At 36.8% G+C, this 21,949-nt stretch overlaps 1 protein-coding gene across 1 annotated transcript in view; it reads right to left on the reverse strand.

The window, feature by feature from the left end:
- The window catches only part of Ncoa1 (nuclear receptor coactivator 1), a 137,892-nt gene extending 119,141 nt beyond the window's left edge, over positions 1 to 18,751 (reverse strand). The window contains exons 1-2 of the mRNA XM_090337358.1: positions 18,040 to 18,751; positions 16,966 to 17,096 (exon numbers count right to left, since the gene is read on the reverse strand). The gene's annotated coding sequence lies outside the window, so the exon portion shown is untranslated. The remainder of the gene's footprint in view (positions 1 to 16,965; positions 17,097 to 18,039) is intronic.
- Between the last annotated feature and the right edge of the window lie 3,198 nt (positions 18,752 to 21,949).

Here is a 21,949-nt window from a genome sequence, read left to right on the forward strand (position 1 = left end):
TTTTCTGATGGTTAACTGGAGATAAGAGTTTCAGGCACTTTCCTGCCTGGGCTGGCTTTGAACTGAGATCCTCAGATCTCAGCTTCCCCAGTAGCTAGGATTATAGACGTGAGCCACTGGCACCCAGCTATAAACTTAGTTTAAAACCACAGTGAGGGGCCAGAAATTTGGCCTAGTGGTAGTGTGTTTGCCTAGCTTGCACGAAGACCCTGGTTCGATTCATCGATACCACATACATAGAAAAAAAGCTGGAACTGGTGCTGCTAAGGGTCAAATGGTAGAGTTCTAGCTTTAAGAAAGTCTAAGGACAGTGCTCAGTCCCTGAGCTCAAGCCCAGGACTGGCAAAAAAAAAAAAAAAAAAAAAAAAGCACAGTGAACTATAAACAGATAAGCCAAAATCAATCCACATCAAACCTACCACATGTAAACTTTTGAAAACTAATGACAGAAAAACAAAGAACCAAAGGAAACAATGTTTTATCAATAGGGGAAAAGCAATTCACATGACAGCAGATTCCTCATCAGAAACAAAGGACAAGGAAGGAAGTATCACACCATTTTTCACCCAAGTTCACACTTGATCATCTCTGTCTGTTTCTGTATCTTTTTCCCCCCCTTTTGTTCCTGATTTTTGACTTGGAATCTGCAGAATGCATGTAAGACATTGTACCATGAACACTGTAGAGGATATGAATGTTATCTTTCAATAGAAGAGTTTCCATTTCTGGTTACCAGTAGGAGTCAATTAGATATGAAGTTAATTTGAAGTTCATAATCAATCTTCTTAAGACTTGGTCTACATGTCCACCTCATCCTTATTCCCTAGGATTTAATTAAAGATTTCCACTGAAAGCCAGAGCCAACAGTGCATGCCTATAATCCTAGCTACTCAGGAGGCTGAGATCTGAGGATCATGGTTCAAAGCCGGCCCTGGCACAAAAGTCATGAGATTCTCATCTCCAACTAACTACCAGTAAATCAGAAGTGGTGCCTGTGGCTCAAGTAGTAGAGCAGTAGAGCAGTGCACAAAGTGCAGTGCAATACCCACCAAAGTCCCAATGTCATTTTTCACAGAAATTAAAAAATCAGTCTAAAAATTCATATGGAAGCACAAAGACCAAGAGAAGCAAAAGCAATTCTGAAGATAAAAAGCAACCCCAGAGGTACCACAAATGAGGGATCTCTAAAACAACACAGTTCCTACCCAAAACCACAGGTTCCTCAAATCCAAACAGGAGAAGCACTTCAAGGTGTCTCACAAAAAGGGAGAGTCTTGGTTAGAGGTGGGCTCCCATGGTTGAGTCTTGCCTTACAAGCAATACCACAATAATAAAGAAAGCTATGGTAAGGGATTGTGGAGCAAGTGAAGAGAAAGCTTAATAGAGAGTTATTCTGAACAAAATAAAAGGTATGAGTATCTGACATACCATAGTGAAAGCCTTTGTACAATTAATGTGCATACAAAAACGAAATGTACACAGGAAAGTAGGGCAGCCTCTGAAGAAGTAATTAGCAACACAAGAGAGGAGGTTTGGTAAAGAGGGTATAAAAAATAAATAAATAAAACAATGCCCATTGCAGTGATTTTGAGAGGAGAATGAGATGAGGTAGAGTGATGGAGGAGGTGAGATAAACCCTAATTCTAACAAACATAGTAGTAAAAACATGGTTTATGTTTATAGCAGGCATGGTAGTACATACTTTGGTAGCACTGGGAAGGCTGGGATAGAAGGATTACCAGTTCATTGACTTAGGTTTGAAAATTTCCATAACAAAATACATTTAAAATGCATATTCCATATGACTCAGCAATTACAGTTGTCTTTAACCTAAAGAAACTCTCAAGTGGATACATGGCACATACAAAACTATTCCTTTCTTCACTGCTTGTAATTTTTTAAATTATAATCATTAGCTGTAACTATGAGAATTTGTACAAAATGAGATGCAGACAGAAACTGAAAAAAAAAAAATAACTGGCTCCAAGGTTCAATTCCTTGGAGCCCGTGACTGGCCTTGTGGCTCAAGTGATATAGCTCTAGCCTTGAGAAAGCCCAAGCACACTGCTCAGGCCCTGAGTTCAAGGCCCAAGTCTAGCAAAAAAAATAAATAAATAAAATCACATTGTCAAACTATATAATATTCAGTTAAAAATCTTCACACAATGCTATGCATTTCTACAAATATGTTCACATATGTATGTGAGTATATATTCATCACTTTTGTTCTGGGATTTATTTATTTATTTATGATCCTCAAATCTCAGCTTCCTGAGTAGCTAGGATTACAGGCATGAACCATCAGCACCTGGCTGGCTCATTTCCATTTATTTTTGAGACAGTTTTGCTATGTAGCTCAGAATGGCTCTGATCTCCAATCTTCTTACTTTTGCTACCCAGGTGTTGGTATTATAGGACAATAACACCACAGCCAGCTGTACCTACTTATCTAAAGATAGATGAAAAGTATCTGGACAGATATCAGATGTTCAATGATAGTTACCTTCTAACAGAATGGGATAGAAACAGGATTACAAGAATGTCTAAAGCCAGACGCTGTGGCTCACGCCTATAATCCTAACTACTCAGGAGGCTGAGATCTGAGGATCATGGTTCAAAGCGAGCCTGGGTGCAACAGTCCATGAGATTCTTATCTCCAGTTAACTGCCAGAAAACCAGAAGTGGCACACTGTGGCTCAAGTGGTAGAGCACTAGCTTTAGCTGAAGAGCTCAGGGATATTGCCCAGGCATAGAGTTCAAGCTACCAAAAAAAAAAAAAAATTGTCCAGAATGGACTTGGGTTTTATCCATCATCTAGTAAATATTTCAAAAATAAAAATTACTTCTGTAAGAAAATTTATTTTCACAAAAGGAGAATTTCATTTTTACATTGCTTGCAAACCTGTATTTCCTATAACTTTTGAATAGAAACCTAATCATGCCATTTAATAGACATTTAAGCATCCAACACACCCTATATGCTTGGCTAGAGTCAAGAAAATAATCAATCTGGGAGAAAAAAATATTAGGCTGAACCACATAAACAGGCAATATCCTATCTATAGAAAAAAATATCAGTTTCATGAGGTTTGACCTAACAGATTTCCTGATAACTGTAAAAACACACACGTCCCTAATTTTAAATGGACCACTGTCAACACTTCTACCATTTTTACATTTTCTTCAATTTTGTCCATTCTTCATACAATGAGAAGTTATTATTCTTTATAACCCAATATATCCATTTTAATACAATATTTCACCTCACTAAAACATTTGTAATTTTTATCTTAGTCCTAACAGATATACATTTTGTAAGCTTTTTAATTGTTAACATCTGCTATACTTCCTTAATTTTCCACTTATTTTTGAAAAATAAGCAATATAATATCTAAGCTATTCTTGGATATGTTTAATAAACAGAAAAACAATATTATTTTAAAATAGTAACAAAATACTAAAATAGTAAACAAAACACTACTGAGATAATTTAGGTAGTACGGGAGCTGATTATAGAAATTCATTTATTTTATTTTTTATTTTTATTTTTTGCTGGTTGTCGGGCTTGGACTCACTCGGAGTCTAGGTACTATCCCTGTGCTCTTTTGCTCAAGGCTAGCATTCTACCACTTTGAGGCGCAGCGCCATTTCTGGTTTTCTGGGGATTAATTGGAGTCTCCCAGACTTTCTTTCCTGGGCTGGCTTTGAACTAAAAACCTCACATCTCAGCCTGCTAGGATTACAGACATGAGCCACAGGCACATGACTTAGAATCTCATTTAGGACATTAAAAAAAAAAAATAGGGTTTCGTATCTTGATAACTCAGCCTCCTAAGCATCTAGAATTATAGGTATAAGCCACCAACACTGTGCTAAACTATCCCTCTTGGTTATCTCATATTGTTACAGTATTTTATATCTTGTTATCTGATATATTATATATTTGTTTATTTGGTTACTTGAAATAGGATAGGGAGGGGAAGAAAACAAGATGAGGGGTAGGGGGAGGGAAATGGGGACCAAGACATGAGAAAGGGTATCAATGTTTGTGAAGTAATGTACCTTCTATCTGGCGAATATAACCCTTCTATTAATTACAATAAAAAAATATATGTGGGGGGGAACATTGAGCTGGGTGCAGTGGTTCACGCCTGTAATCCTAGCTACACAGGAGGCTGAGATCTGAGAATCAAGGTTCAAAGCCAGCCCAGGCACAAATGACCTGAGACTCTTATCTCCAATTAACCTCTAAAAAATGGGAAGTGGGGCTTGGCTCAAGCTGAAGAGCTCAGGACAATGCTCAGGCCGAGTTCAAGCCCCATGACCTACAAAAAATATATAAATACTGAAATATAAAATTACCTGTAGTTATAATTATTCTTGTCATCACAAGATTATAATACTAAAAGAAGATCTGAGGACTCAGTCTCTGTCAAAATGTGTGGGGAAAATGCAAACAATCTTTTGGGTACATGGGAGGCAGAGGTAGTCCAAAGTCTAAGTCCCTAACTGGCCCTTTACCACTGAGCCATGCCTTATAGTCTGATACGTGTCTCCTGGACTTTCCTGTGCACACTAGCTTTGAATTGTGATCCTCTGTTCTCAGTCTCCTAAGTGGGATTATAGGCACGAACAACAAGCATGCCTGGGTAAGTCTTAATTTTAGACTGACTTTGTTGTCTGTCAGATTTGAACAATACAATAAACAAGCTGGAGCTATGATTGACTCATTTGGGATTTACTTATTTTGCCTTCTGATCTAAAATGATATTTCCCTAACATAAATTGTGCTATACCCATTGTTTTAATTTTTGTCATGACAATATCTGAGTTAATCACTTCACTTTTCTACTTTATTATCTCTTTTCTCTACTAAAATGTCCATGACATGAAAGCCCTTATTTTTCTTTGTAATAAATATGCTTATGCTTGTGCTGGACAAGTAGTTTTGAAAATAGGTAACTAAAAACTTCTTCTGGAACTCAACACATCACATGCTAGATAGAAACTCAGAAGAACTGTAATTCCACAGACCATCTTTGCATCAATGTTATTGAAATAAAGTTTATATGCAATAAAATTTGCCAGAACAATAAGTTTTTCTGTGTGTGCTAGTTCTAGGGCTTGAATTCAGGGCCTGGGTACAGTCCTAGAGCTTTTGTACTTAAGGCTAGCATTCTACCTCTTGTAGCTATAGCTACACTTCTGGCTTTTTTAGTGGTTAACTGGAAATAAGACTCTTATAGAATTTTTCTGCCTGGGCTGGCTTTGAACCTTGATCCTCCGACTCTTGAGTAGCTATGATTATAGGCATGAGCTACCAGACCCTAGCTAAGAGCAGTAAGATTTAGCAAATGAAAACACCCATAACAGCTATCACTACAGACACACCAATTACCCCAAAATGCCTTACTATAGTCTAGACAATTGGGGGAGGGGGGCGTTCCTGAGCTCTTCAGCTCAAGGCTAGTCCTCTACTACATTGAGCCACATGCCACTTCCAATTATCTGGTGGTTAATTGAAGGTAAGTCTCACAGACTTTGGTGCCAGGGCTGGCTTTGAACTGTGATCCTCAGATCTCAGCCTCCTGAGGATTACAGGTGTGAGCCACCACCAAGGCAATAGATAATTTTTGCGCTTATCTACAAAAGGACCATAAGTTATTTATTAATATAAGAAATGGTTTGATTATATAATCAAGCCTCTTCCTATTGCTATCTATTAAAAATCATAATTGTCAAGTATTTAGTGAGAAGAAACTCCTTCCGCATTTCTACATGCTGTACCCAATCTGGGAAAAAATCCTTTCTACTTTTCTCCAGAGCGTGCTCTTACCTATCACCACTCAAGTTCTGACTAACGCTCTCTTCTCTGCAAAGCTCTACCTTCTCTCTCCCCTCATGTCCCTTTTCCAAATGAATCTCTATGTTCCCATGGCATATTATAATTACCTTTATCTCAATATTTATTACCCAGTTTGTAAACAATTGCTAGACTATTAAGGAAAATACCATGTCTTGTGCATGTATGCAAGCCCAGCATCTGGCATGCAGAACAAACACTCATTCTGGATGAATAATTATTAACTCTCAGGATTCAAGTAAAGTACTGCCTACTCTGCATAGTCTTTTTCAATTCAATATGGAAACCTTATAATAAAAACAATTTAGTTAGGCACCTGGGTATATTCTTCTAGGCTACTATTCAGTTTAGCTGAATTGTCAATTCAGTTAAAAATTCATCATTTGATCTAAAGCTTTTGTTTAAACTTTTAATTCTGAATAAACACCAATACTCAAAAACACTGCTCACCTGCTTGAAAAAAAAATGTCTGCTACTTTTTAAAGAACTTCTTTTTTTTTTTTGGTTAATCATGGGATTTGAACTCTGGACCTGGGCGCTGTCCCTGGGCTCTTCCACTCAAGGCTAGCTAGTGCTTTACCACTTGAGCCATAGCACCACTTCCGGTTTCCTGGTAGTTGAACTGGAGATGAGTCTCATGGACTTTCATGCCCAGGCTGGCTTTGAACCATAATTCTCAGATCTCAGCCTTCTGAGTAGCCAGGATTATAGGTAAGGGCCACCAGTGCCCCACTTTTAAAGAATCTTTACCTGCTTACTTACAAATCATTTGTAACAATACTGAATTACTATTATACAAAAGTTGGCAACAAAGTGGTTTTGCTTTAAAATCCCTTCTTAGTTTATTCCAAATAAATTTCAGGAAACTAATTCAGCATTAACAGACTGCTTCATAAATGTCAAGTTACCCTACCCAAATGTTACTAGCATGTTAAAAAGCCAGGGGAAAAAACAAACAGCAAACCTTTGTTTTTGGAAAGCACAAAAGAGAAATTCATCATTGTAAAAATCTGACTCTTCATTAGAAAATTACAATCTTTTAAAAGTATATTCTAAATTGGGCACTGGTGGCTCACACCTAGCTGCTACTCAGGAGGCACAGATCTGAAGATTGCCGGTTCAAAGCCAGTCCGAGCACAAAAGTCCAAGTCATGAGACCCTTATCTCCAATTAACCACCAGAAAAACAGAAGTGGCACTGGGGCTCAAAGTGGTAGAGCATTAGCCTTGAACTAAAGAGCTCAGGGACAGCGCCCAGGCCCCACAACCAACTTAAGAAAAAAAGAAAAAAAAGTACATTCTAGCAACATATTTGATAAAACAATGATCGCTGACATAATTCTCTTTAGTGAAGAGAGATTTTTAAGACAAAAATTAAGGAAGAAAGAATCATACACTTGTCAGGCAAATTCGATAAATGCTTTTTAAAACAGCTTTATTGTAACCCTCGACATATTTGAAAATCATTTTAAGGAAGATTTCAGCAAAAACTTTTCTGTCATATATTTATAATTAGTATTCCAATAACACTTCTTTTTCCTAACAACAGTTACCTCTTAAAATAAGTAAAGGTACTCTCATAAAACAAAAGCCATAAGTAACAAGATTCCTACCCACAGTTCAAGAAGAAAAATTCCATTGAACTCTGACATCAATTTCTAGTCTATTTCCAATTTATGACCCAGATTTCCCTGTCTATTTTACATACCAAAGTCAGGTTAACTTCCAAACTCATAAAGCCCTTTCAGTGTTAATCTCTGCTGAAAATACCATTTTCTACACAACAGAAGAAATCCCACAAGTTAACATGCATTGTAAGTCCATTTGGAATCTTCTCCTTAGCTCTATGCCTCATTTCCTACCTTATCCTCTAATCTACAGTGGGTCTATCCTCAGCTCAATTCTCCTTGAAGTGCTGACTTACCTACCTAATTGCTGCTGAGAGTCCACATCCTAGAAAGTCCAAACTTTAATTCAAACTTCTTCAGGAAGTTCTTTCAGTCAACTTGATCCCCAGCTCTTACACAGAAAAATCCTTAAAATCAGGCCATATAAATATAAATATAAGTGCGTGTGTGTGTGTGTGTGTGTGTGTGTATCTTCTAACTTAACATTATTCCACTGAGTTAATCATTTCAAAAACTAATGCTAGGCTAGGCATGATGGTATACACTATAATCCACCTATTCAGGAGGTGGAGGTCGACAGTGGTCAAAGTACAAAAAGTTGCAAGTTTCTATATGAAAAAAAATTTTTTTAAAGAAAAAGAAAAATAATTAAGGGGTTGGGAGTTTGGCTTACTGGTAGAGTGCTTGCCTAGCATGCAAGAAGACCTGGGTTCGATTCCTCAGTACCACATACATAGAAAAAGAAAAGCTGGAAGTGATGCTGTGGCTCAAGTGGTAGAGCTTTAATCTCAAGAAAGCCCAAGGACAGTGCTCAGGCCGTGAGTGTTCAGTCTCCAGGACTAGCAAAAAAAGAAAAGAAAAGCACCAGAATTGGGGCTGGGGTCAAACATTGTTCAAATAGCTAGTGCTAGTAACTGTTGAGTACCTAGTATACAGAAGCCATGCTACTCTTGGCATTGGTTTTACAGTAGAGAAGTTAAATAGATATAATCTATTCTTTTACAGTGCTAATACTTATATGTTGACTTGTAATGTTAACTTAAATGTCAGTGATAGAAATTAATTTGGGGAATGATTTATTCTAAGACTTCCAATTTTCCACTGTTGGCTAATAAAATATCTTTAGTTTAGGCTAAGTATCTTTAGTTTTTACCATTACAAGTAATACTATTGTGAACATGTAAGAAGTATTTATGTTTCTTTTGTTTTATAGCACTGACTACTTACCTGGGTTCATAAATTAACTAAAGATAGGATAAAAGCTAGACCTATTCTTTGATTTGAGACTATCCCTCCTGAAGTCACTTTGCAGTCATCTTGAGTTCTAGGAAGGATAAGACTTAACTAACCATAACATAGAAAATATGGAAGAAATTGCCCCAAAACAAGAGAACAGCCAAAAACTCAGGACAGACCACCTGACAGGCAATAGCAACGAGACTGCTCCACTTAACTGATGATGGTAACAATAACTACTTCTCTGGAACCTCAGAGAACAAAGACAGAGGCCACAAGTGTGTGGAACACTATTGAATCACTATGCATACCTCCCTTTCCCCTTGATCCTAAGTTCTTTTGTTTATGTAAACCTATAAGCCTATATCTGTACCCAAAAGAAAGCTGAAGATGAACTCAAGTGTCACAAATCAAATTCCCTGCTCTTTACTATGTCACTTTCTTGGTGTACAGGGGAAAGTTTGGGGTCTGAGGTCTAAAACTTTGCTTTCGAAAAATAGTTCTAATGTAATTGCTCTGTTATTCACTTAGGGTCAATTTCTCAGAGAAAAATGGTCTTGGGTATATTTATAATTTCTTTCTTTTTTGCTCAAGGTTAGTGTTCTACAAAGCTCCATTTCCAGCTTGTTCTGTGATTAATTGGACATAAGAGTAGCCTGGACTTTCCTTCCTGGGACAGCATCCTCAAATCATAGCCTTCCTGAATAGCTAGCATTACAGGCATGAGCCACCAGAGCTGGCTGTTTGTAACTTTGAAGATATTACTACCATATTCCAAATGACTGTGTCAATTCTAAATGCAACTCATAAGTGCTTAGATCCATGTAGAATTCTTTATTATAGGTTGCTCAATTAAGAATGAAAATTTTATTTATTATTGTTTTAATTGAACCAGTGAGGTTCAAGTCTTTATCTCTTTAGTCTATGTCACCTCATCTTATGAGTATATATTACATCAATGAACTTACTATAATATTTTTGTAATACCTATTTAAGGTCAAATTTATAATTCTTTTCTGGTTTTGTAGGTTTTCCTTTTAAACTTTTGTGTTGGTTTTCTTCATATAAATGCGCCACCTTTTTTAACAATAATGTTTTAAACTGCCTCCTTATTTCTTCCTACTCATTTTCTATTTTACAAGGTTCATTTCAACATTTGGATATAGATAGACTCAATTGTATATTTTTGTATGTGTATGCAAGCAGGGGGAGGGAACTCAGGGCCTCATGTTCTTTCTTAGCTTTTTCATACATGGCTGCTACTCTACCACTTAAGCTTCCACCTTTTTGGAGGTTAAAGATCTCTCCATTTCTTCTGCCCCAGCTGATTTTGAACTAGATTCATTCCTCTGCTCTCAGCTTACTGAGTAGCTAAGAATATAGCCATCCTGTAAACACTAGATTTTCTAAATGCTATCTGATCAATCTACAACACAAAGCTACCACTGATTTTTATGCTTGTTTATTGTATATTCAATTCTTTCTTTCCCTTAATTCTACAGATATTCTTTTTTCCTGACACAGTATCATAGCTTTCTATCTACTATCTCAAAATGAACTCCAGGGAATGAAAAAAAATCTATTTTTTTTCTTTGTTGTGCTTGTTGGTTTTATTTTTTGGTCTTGTATTCTTTGGGAGGGCAAAGAGGGGGGCACAAAAATGGAGGAACAGAAAGTGAATAAATGTAGCAGTGGTACTCACGAGACACTGTGTGGAAAAGGAACTATATAACTTATGGAGGGGGATGGGTCCTTATTTGTAACCCCTCCGTAAACCATCTTTATAATACAAACAAAAATAAAATAAAATTTATAAAAATCTACTGGTATTAAGTGAATGTGTTGTGCTATATGACACTGCCTAAACATGTTTAAACCTATGGGAAAAAACTTTTCTCAGAAGTTATGTTTAGCTATGAAAATAGGCAACTTAACTGCCTGGAAAAACTCACATGCAGTTGAATTTTATTTTATTTTATTAAAGAATTAATTTTATTTTTTTTAATTTTTTTTTATTGTAATTAGTAAAAGGGTTACATGATATTTGCCAGATAGAAGGTGCATTAATTCACATACATTGATACCCTTTCACATGTCTTGGTTCCCATTTCCCTCTTAAAGAATTTATTAACATTGTTTTTTTACATCATATTTCAAATGTCATGTTTAACAATTATTCAAGAAGGGAATCTCTATATACAATCACTGGCACACAGATTTTAGCACATAATCAAAATTAAGCTGAGGCTGAGGGTTTGTATGTCATTGTAATATTATATATTAATATATGCAATAAAACATTATGTCTATATATAGAGTATATAGCCCATCATAGATTTTTTTTTTTTTTTGCCAGTCCTGTCCTTGGACTTTCTCAAGGCTAGAGCTCTACCACTTGAGCCTCAGCACCACTTCCAGCTTTTTTCTTTTATGTATGTGGTAGCGAGGAATCGAACCCGGGTCTTCATGCATGCTAGGCAAGCACTTTAACCACTAGGCCAAACTCCCGGCCCCCCATCATAGATTTTTATGTCTATCTAGTTATGTTTATATCTCCAAGACCACGTCCATAACCTTGGGTACACAAATATTGAGTCATCGCTCTTGCAGTGTTTGGATCTAATATCCACATATTAGAATTTTTTTTTTTTGCCAATCCTGTGCTTGGGCTCAGGGCCTGAGCACTGTCCCTGGATTTTCTCAAGGCTAGAGCTCTACCACTTAAGCCACAGCACTACTTCTGGCTTTTTGCTACGTATGTGGTACCAAGGAATCGAACCCGGGCCTTCGTGCATGCTAGGCAAGCACTCTACCTCTAGGGCAAACTCCCGGCCCCACATATTAGAATTTTAACTTAAATTTGAACAGATTGAACCGTGATAAAATACTGAAATAAAAAGATATTGTGATGCAAATATTGTCTATTGCAAGCCAAGCAAGTGCAACTAAAGGCATTAGAAACTACACACTCTCTCAAAACAGATCACAGAATTATTAGAGCTAGAAGACACTGATGTAGCCAATTTGCATATGGTATAAAGTACTATCACATGAGTGCTTGGATATCGAGCTGTCAAAAGTTTCCAGTTGACTAAAAAATGAAGCAATTTAATTCATGGTTTATCTATAGAAAGATTGAAACTATGAGTTTAGCCAAAAAAGAAAAGTAGTTAAATTCCAAGTATTTTCCATATGACTCAAAAGAATACTGACAATCAAAATGCAAAAAGAGACTAAGAAAGCAAACATAGGTGAGGAAAGATAGTTATGTCCGATATGAAAAAGGACTAAATGTCAATAAATGCGGGTCATCAGGCTTGAACTCGGCCTAGGCACTGTCCCTGAGCTCTTCAACTCAAGGCTACTGCCTATCCTGGAGCCAAGCACCATTTCCAGTTTTCTACAAGTTAATTGGAGATAAGAGTCTCAGGTCCTTTTGTGCCCAGGCTGACTTTGAACCTTGATTTTCAGATCTCAGCCTCTTTAGTAGCTAGGGTTACAGGCGTGATCCACCTCGCCCAGCTTCAATACATCTTTTTAAGTTTTTAAAATAAAAACTTAATGTTTCTTGGTTCTTGAAAATATATTAAATCTATGGTATATATAATGATAGTCTTAGGAAATGCACTGTGTGACTTTATATTATTTATTCAGTTACTCATTTATTCACTCATTCATTTCGCAGTAGAGAATAGAAAAACAGACAAGCAAGTAACAAAATGTGGGCCTTTTACTCAGCCGCACATCTTAACTACAGACAAAGAAGGTGGAAAAGGTAATACATAGTTCCACAAATAAGCCAGGTACAGTGGTGGCTTATACTTGTAATTCTAGCTACTTTCAAGACAGTTCCTTGACAGCTGAGGCAAGAAGTTCTTCAGACCTCATCTCATCCATGAAAGCTGGTCTCTAATGGTTTGTACCTGTCATCCCAGACTCTTGGAAAGAATAAGAAGAAACACAGCTAGATTCATACCTGTAATCCTTACTACTCTTAGGAGGCTGAGATCTGAGGAGCAGGGGATTGAAGCCAGCCCAGACAGGAAAGTCTGTGAAACTCTTATCTCCAAAAAAACAACTCAGAAAAAGGCCAGAAATGGCATTGTGGCTCAAGTGGTAGAGCACTAGCCTTGATCAGAAGAAGCAATTTTATATTTTTGAAGTTTATTTAAGATTAGATCAATACATGGAAGTATAATGAAGTTGCTTAAGCCAAAATACATAATCAATAAATATCCCATGCTAAACAGTATATTAAAGGCATTAATCAAATAGCCCACATAAAGGCAAGTAGGAAGTAATTATATAACACAGGTTAAGAGTTAAGGAGAAGGGAGAGCAATAGTATCTAAGAGTCACAAAGAAATCTACCAAGTAGGACCAATACAATCAACAAGTAACTGAAAATAAAATGAGCCATGAAAAAGCTGCTTACAGATCAATAGGAAATATATATATTTAAAATTTAAAAAAAAAGATGCTGCTATAATTCTTTGGTTTCTTGCCACACACTACACTAATTCTTAGTCTTATGTAAACATCTTGTATATGTAAGTGAATAAACACAAATAAATTCTGGATTCCCTAGGTATTAAGACAAATTCCAAAATTAAAATTACAAATGAAACCTGGTCTTTAAAAAATGAACTCGTTCCTGGCACAGTGGCTCACGCCTGTAATCCTAGATACTCAGGAAGCTGAGATCTGAGGATCAAGGTTCAAAGCCACCACAGGCATAAAAGGACCTGAGACTCTTATCTCCAATTAACCTCTAGAAAACTGGAAGTGGGGCTTGGCTCCAGGGTTAGGGGGTAGCCTTGAGCTGAAGAGCTCAGGGACAATGCCCAGGCCCAGGGGTAGGGTGGTAGCCTTGAGCTGAAGAGTTTAGGGAGAGGACCCAGGCCCAGTTCAAGCCCCATTACCTTAAAAAAAAAAAAAAAAGTGAACTCGGGCCAGGAGTTTGGCCTAGTAGTAAGAGTGCATGCAAGAAGACCTAGGTTCGATTCTTTGGTACCACACTTATAGAAAAAAGCTGGAAGTGGTGCTATGGCTCAAGTGATAGAGCTCTAGCGTTGAGAAAAAAAGCCCAAGAACAGGGGTCAGGCCCTGAGTTCAAGCCCCAGGACTGGCAAATAATAAATTAAATAAATAAAAATAAATTAAAAAGTGAATTCATTGGCTTAAATACTGTAATGAGCAAGAGAGGGATTAAAAGTTGAAGGAAAAAAGTTATAGAGCAACAGAAAGGAAAAACAGAATCTAGGGCTCGAATGCCTAGAAGCAAATCTCAGCTCTAACACACACCAGCTAATTAACTTCTGGCATGTTAACATATACTTTACTGAAGAACTCTTGTGAAGCTCTGGTGAGTTACTATGTATAAAGTGCTTAAAATAGAGCCTGGTAAATAATGTGCACTGTACAGTAAATCTGTCCTTTGTAGGCAACATCATTTTCTTTTTTTTTTTATTAAATTTTTTTTATTGTAATTAGTAAAAGGGTTACATGATATTTGCCAGATAGAAGGTGCATTAATTCACATACATTGATACCCTTTCACATGTCTTGGTACCCATTTCCCTCCCCCCCGGCCCCCCACCCGGGCAACATCATTTTCTACATAAATTGCCCATCAGACTCAAGAAATATAAGCAAGAATTCAACAGAATGCTAAATATATATGATTCAATGTACTATTCCAACCAACAAAGAGAAAATGTTAATTTGGGGGCTTTTCTTTGTATAGAATTTTTAAAGAAAGCTTAGAGAAAAAAATGATAAAAAAAACATCATTTTTTTCTTTCACTACCTACTTCCCCAAATCATAAGCAGCTAGCTTAAACAATAATTAATCAACTCCAGGCCAATCCTGCTTAATTCCCACCCACAGATTCTTCTGTTCTCTGGATTAAAAAAATATATATATCTAAAACATATCCTTATAATCATCAGTATTTCAACATATCCTCCCAAAATATAGGGACTTTGAAAATATAACTATTATTATCATACCTAATTTTAATAATAAATATCCAGAGTTCAAATTTCCCTGATGTTTTAAATCTTTACTATATTCTGGACCAAATAAAGTCCAAATACTACTACTAACCTAATTTCCTCTTCTTAAGCTTTTTCCTTGCTATAATTTGTTGAGAAAAAAAAAACAAACCACAAATCATATGCCCCAATAGCATGTATTTTGTTGATAATATCCTCTGGTATCATTTCATGTTACCCTTTCTATATTTTGTTTCAACTGGTAATTTAAAGGTAGAGGCTTCATCACATTGAGATTCAAATTTAATAGAATTCTAATGACTGGTTGTTTGCCTTCCGTAATGCTAGCACACTTGATGATCATCACTTAGGTTCAGGCATTCATTATAAAGTAAAGATGTTCTGCTTTCACTCTCTGTCCACTTATTAACTAGAATATTTCTGAGAAAAGAAATTTCATCTCTGCATTTGGCAACTGTGAAATATAATTGATTCCTAAGTAAGATCAAAGAAAATGAACCAGATATTTAGAGTATCATTATTAGATCATATTTAAATATATCTGATGTAATCTATTATACTGCAGTTATGGATGCTGAGGGTCAAATTATCTCATCTCTGATTAGCAGAAACTATTCCCTTATACATCTGAGTTGTTTTGTTACAATCCTATAGTGTTTAACAATTTAATTGCAAGGTATTTTAAGTTCCCAGATTTGGAATCAGGTTGAGTTATTAACTGTTTAGCTATTTCTTTCATATTCATTGTTTAAAATTTTTATAAATGTTATAAATCAGCTGTATTCTCCAGTTTGGATATTACAGTGGACATGAGACTTATTTTATAATAAGACTTTTTCACTTTTACTATTTCATTGAACATTTTTTTTTTAAAGCGTATTCATGGGGCCGGGAGTTTGGCCTCGTGGTAGAGTGCTTGCCTAGCATGCACGAAGGCCCAGGTTCAATTCCTCGGTACCACATACATAGAAAAAAAACTGAATGTGGTGCTGTGGCTCAAGTGGTAGAGCTCTAACCTTGAGAAAGCCCAAGGACAGTGTTCAGGCCCTGAGTTCAAGGCCCAGAATTGGAAAAAAAAATCGTATTCACTAGACACTGGTTACTCATGTCTATAATTCTAACTACTCTGGAAGCTCAGATCTGAGGATCACAGTTCAAATCCAGCCTGGGCAGGAAAATCTGTGACACCCATACACCAGAAAATCAGCAGTGGAACCATGGCTCAAATGACAGAGTGCTAGTCTTGAGCAAAAGAGCTCAGAGACAACATCCAGGCCTGAGTTCAAGCCCCACTAGGCACAAAACAACAACAAACCCACTATTCTGCCAGGTGCAAGTGACTCATGCTACTCAGGAAACTGAGTTCCAAGGATCAGTGCTCAAATCCAGTCAGGGCAATAAAGTCCTTGAGATTCATATCCAATTAACCACCAAACTACCAGAAATGGAGCTGTGGCTCAAGTGGTAGAATGGTACTCTTGAGCTAAAAGTTCAGGGACAGTACCCACGCTCAGAGTTCAAGCTCCAGGATAGGCACACACCAAATATTTAAAGCTGAAAGTGAAATGCTTTATTTTGACAGGTTAGAACAGAAAGATTCCTAATCTATTCTGTTTGCTTTTGGTCCTAGAAGGTATTTCCTTGTATTATATTCTCAAAAAAATAATAACAAGAAACTACCAACCACCATGACACAACAACAAAAGAAAATAAAAACTAAAAAATTCTTATGCTATAGTGATTTTTTTAAATGATCAACAGTAACACATTTATATGAAGAGCTGGTCTATTCTCTGTATATCAGCGCTTTCCTCTTACTGAAAAACAAAATATCCACTGGCATACACATGACAGTAATTGCTTTTCCAGATGGTTTGCCTTTGATAAGAGACTTTCTGCCAAAAGCTCATTTTACTTTCTCTCTAAGAATGCTATTTGTCATTAATTTTAAAACTAGCTTTACAAGGTTCTCAGTAGTAGTGTCAATGGACATGTTTTGTTTTGTTTCTTTTTTGGGGGGGGTATGCTGTGAGAATGAAACCTCTATATGATACCTTATTACCATATGATTTTTGCTGAAATGGTATGGAAATAAGGAGTAGCCTCTAAAAGCTAATCACTCTATGGTATAAAAAATTTTCAGCATATAAGACTTATATAGAGAAACCAACATTATAAAATCACTACAAAGGCATCAAATCTAAAACTGTGTCTCAAATACCTTAGAAGAAGAAATTCTAAATGTTGTTGCCTTCATTTGGAAGCAAAATTTCCTACTGCATGATCTTGTCTGATGGTAGTTGACTTTATCATCTGTCAGTTCCAGTTACATTTCCGTTAGTACAGGCAGATCTAAAGTAAAAGAAGGAAAACAGACCATTAAAATCATTACAGATTTTAAATAGTATTTCAGTTTCTCTGTAAGCATATAAAATCATTGCTTTAGCTGCTTAAGCAATGTCAATTCCCAGTCTTATCACTGAATTAAAGAAATAATAGAGAATATATAGCGCTTAAGGGATAGTACCTAAATTTAAAAAAAAGAAAGAAAGAAAGAAAAAGAAAAGCTCCACTCTCCAAAAGAGGTATAAAGCAAACTGAGGTTTAGATTGATATTCTAGAGTCACTGGGCCCATAACTATCAACTCATTAATCAGAGCAGCTGAACCCACTCCTACAGCAGTATCCAGTTAAACGGTAAAATGCACTAAGAGGAAACAGGATTCCGAATGAGAAACCACTCTGGAATAAAGGAACACTCAAATGTCACAGCTAGTATTCATAGCTGGACTACTGTCATGGGATATTACAAACTAAGGTAATGCTTTATGTTCCTACTCTGCCTCAAAACTAACACCAAACTGTTTTACAAAACAAGGTCTTCTTAAGAAATGTTAGGGCAAGGAGTGAGACCTAGTGGTAGAGTGCTTGCCTAGCATGCTCGAAGCACTGCGTTAGCTCATATCACTAACCAGTCCTTCAATTACTTGGCTAACTTGGCTCAAAAGACCCTCTAATATGATGTAAAAATCAATGTCAATAAAATCTTTTTTAAAAAAAGACCCTCTAGAGGACTAAGGCTGTGACTCAAGTGGTATAGCCTAGCAAGTACAGGGCCCTGAAGTGAAGAGGAGGGGGAGAGGGAGAGGAAAGAAGACAATATTCTAGAGTAAGTTTAAGGCAATAGGCAACACTCTCCAAAGAAATACTTTTAAATCCTAACTCTCAAGCAATCCTCCCCTTCCCTCAGTCTTCCTAAGTACTGTCCTACCCTCTTCTGTCTTTTAATATTAACCTGCTCCACATTGAATCCTCAGATGGGCTCCACTTGTTCTTCCTCCACTTCAGTTGCTGAGCTGTCTCTAGTCTCAAAACTCTGGTTTGTAGCTGGTGGCACAGGTGGCTTGAAGACAGGAAACTACTTATCTCCAATAAATTACTCAGAAAAAGCTGGGAGCAACATGTAGCTCAAGTGGTAGAGCACTAGCCTTGAGCACAAGAGGACAGCCAAAGTGCACAGTTCTAGCCCCAGAGCTAGCAAGAAAAAAAAACAAAACAAAGTAAAAAAACAAAAAAAACCAATATACAGTCTTGGCTGTCTCCCAAATTATCAATACAACTAGTATCTTATTTTTTTCCTTCCACATTACCACCTTTAAACTCCTAGCCTTATGTCAATCAAATCACCTGCTAGAGAAAACTTGTAAAACCTTGTAGATTGATCCTGCAATAATAATACTGATCTTCAGAGATCCCCTTCTACCAACCATCTTCAAGTTCTGCAAGATACTAAATGTGTGCAGCAACCAGTTTACTATTATCAGGTCTTTCTTTCTTTCTTTTCCTAATTTTATTTTGGGGATAATGTAAGAGGGGTTATGGTTACATGCATCAGGTAGTAGGTGCATTACTTCTCACATGTTGATATCCCTTCTCATGTTTTTGTCCCTGTTTCCCTTCCTGTGCCCCCTCCCAATCATCTTGTTTCCCCCCTTCTCTTTCCTATTTCAAATAAACAAATAAATATATATACAACATACTTGGTAACAAAGTCAGATACAGTAACAACATTAGATTAACCATAAGGGAAAAAAAAGAAAAGAGAAATAACACAGTACGTTAAGAATAACAATCACACAAGATAAACCTCTTGTTTCCATATCCTAGAGTTCATTTCATTTAGTCTCATGCTATCTGACCTTATGTACCTAGGTTTTGAGCTATTGTAATCCTCTGTTAGGAGAGTCCTAGATGTGTTTAGTTAGGTCTTTCTCCCATAACTCTCATTCCCTTTCTTTCCAAACCTTTCTTTCCAGACTTGCTGGAGTGGGATGAAATAAAGTTCTTTTGCTTTCCTTAGCCATTTATATAAGCTGTTTATACTGCAAAAGTACTATTCATTTCACTTTAAACATTTTGTCAGGTGTTCTTCAATACAGACTTTATTTTTAATTGGGAAGATTTGCTGACTATTTTAGCACTTTGAAATTCCACTCCTCCCAAGAACAGCAGATAACATACTTCGATATTCTCTTTCCTATTAACTGATTTTTCCCCACCTGGGTCTGAGGTTTGAACTCAAGACTGAGGAACCTCATACTTGCTCCACCGTGCTTACTCATGGCTAGTGAACTGCCAACTTGAGCCATACCTCCAGCCTGATTTTTTTTTTTCCTGTTTGTTTGGAAATGGGGTCTAATGGGCTTTTCTGTTTAGACTGCCTTGGAATATGGATTCTGAGTCTTAACTTCCTGAGTGACTAAGATTAAAAGTGTGAACCTTCAGCACCAGTTTATCTGATATTTTTGAGATGTCATTCTGATGTTAAATGAGATTTGACTCTCAAATGAACTACATTGCAAATTATCAACCAATGTTCCTCTTAAACATTAAGTTATTCTGAGTTTCCCTTGACTTACAAGTTCCTTCTTGTCCATTTCATTTGTTTGCCTAAAACAAGGTCAGTCTCTGAACTATATTTAATTATAGATACTTTATATATTTCAACTTGTGCTAAGAGTGTTCTTTAGTATTTTCATCTCATTTTTCTTAACAGTTTATTTATTTGAACAGTTTCTAATAGTAATTCTGGTAACTTAATGAGTGAAACAATGCCTACTGAGTGAGCATTCAGCCTACTATGAATACTATGTTATTTGTTGCCCACATACAGTGATGGTTTCTACTTTAAGTCATTATACTAAACGCTTTCTAGTTATGATAGAAAGGTACCATCTTTATCTGGAAGACATACAAAAAAGCTTGTTCTTTGCAGTTTTTCATACTTTATGTTTACTTTCTCTTTTAAAATACAATACTGTTTCAAAACTCAAAATGTATATCATGTTTCCCCAGATTACCTTTTGTGTGTGTGTGGGGGGGGGGGGGGGTCATGGGGCTTGAACTCAGCCTGGAAACTGTCCCTGAGCTCTTCAGCTCAAGGCTACCACCCTACCCTTGAGCCAAGCCCCACTTCCCATTTTCTAGAGGTTAACTGGAGATAAGAGTCTCAGGTGCCCGGGCTGGCTTTGAACCTTGATCCTCAGATCTCAGCCTCCTAAGTAGCTAGGATTACAGGCATGAGCCACCTCACCCGGCTTAGATTACCACTTTTATAGGGTTTTTGTATATCCCTTCCAGCAATTTTCATGAAAATACCCTGAAGTACAACTACAGTCTTATTCTTCCTGCCTTTCATATAAATGTTCAGTCCTGCGTCTTTCTCTCTCAGTATATCCTCAATATTGACCCATGTTAGGAGATTTATATTTCTTTGCCTATGTTTTTTAGTTAACATAAGGATTTGCCGTTTCATCCATTTTGTGCAAATGACAAGATTTTGTTCTGGTCTGTAGCTGAACGTATTCCAATGTATATATAATACCACATTTTCTTTTATCTGTTCATCAGCTGATTGGAACTTCAGTTTTTTACTTCTTGGCTATTATGAATAGTGCTGCAATGAGTGTGGGAGAACAGATGTCCCTGATATACTGATTTCATTTCCTTTGGTATGCTTGGGAGTATCACTGCTGGATCATATGGCGGTATTATTTTTAGATTTTTAAGGAATCTCTATATTGTTTTCCATTACAGACATACCAATTTACATTCCTAACAACCATATACAGTATTCCATATCCTTTCTAATCAGTACTTTCTATCTCTTTTAAGTTTTTGGTAATGGCTACTTTTAATAAAATGCAGTCAGGGGCTGGGAGTTTGACCTAGTAGCAAAGTGCTTGCCTAGCATGCACAAAGACCTGGGTTCAATTCCTCCATACCACATATACATAGAAGTGGTGCTGTGGCTCAAGCGGTGGAGCTCTAGCCTTGAGAAAGCCCAAGATCAGTGCGCAGGCTCTGAGTTCAAGCCCCAAGATTGGCAAAAATAAACAAATATTTTTTTTTTTTTTTTGCCAGTCCTGGGCTTGGGCTCAGGGCCTGAGCACTGTCCCTGGATTTTCTCAAGGCTAGGGCTCTACCACTTGAGCCACAGCACCACTTCTGGCTTTTTGCTACGTATGTGGTACCGAGGAATCGAACCCGGGTCTTTGTGCATGCTAGGCAAGCACTCTACCACTAGGCCAAACTCCCAGCCCACAAATTATTATTTTTTTTTTTAAAGTGAGGTGAAAGCTGAACCCTGGTGGCTTAGGCCTGTAATCCTAGCTACTGAGGAGGTGGAGATCTGAAGATCATGGTTCAAAGCCAGCTGGAGCAGAAAAGTCCCCATGAGACTCTGATCTCCAATTAACCACTCAAAAACCAGAAGAGACATTCCAGGATACTGTTAAAATTATTGTTTTATTAACTCTATGGTTAACCTGGGCCTAATCTGTAAATGAAACTACCATAATTGTTTACGTGTAAGAGAAACAGCATATATGAGAATTAGTAGTTTCACACATCCTTTCGATGAGTTTTCAAATGTCTCCTATGTGAATTAAAAAAAAAAAAAAAAAACTTACCAGGTCACTTTTTAAAGTGGGTGATATATATAGATATAGATATGGATATAGATATAGCTGATCTTTTTTTAGAAAGCAAACTTACAGAAGAGTTATGATGCCTGAACTTTCCCTCGACAACCTAGTTCCTTTCTTTTGCTTATTGTATTCACTGGTATTCTATACACATAAACGCATGTACTAGTTTTGGAAATTTTGTTTGTTTTTCTGGTACTAGGGATGCAACAAGGGTCT

The sequence above is a fragment of the Megascapheus bottae genome, chromosome 7, assembly GCF_031878675.1.
Source record: "Megascapheus bottae isolate mThoBot1 chromosome 7, mThoBot2.hap1, whole genome shotgun sequence".
NCBI lineage: Eukaryota > Metazoa > Chordata > Mammalia > Rodentia > Geomyidae > Megascapheus > Megascapheus bottae.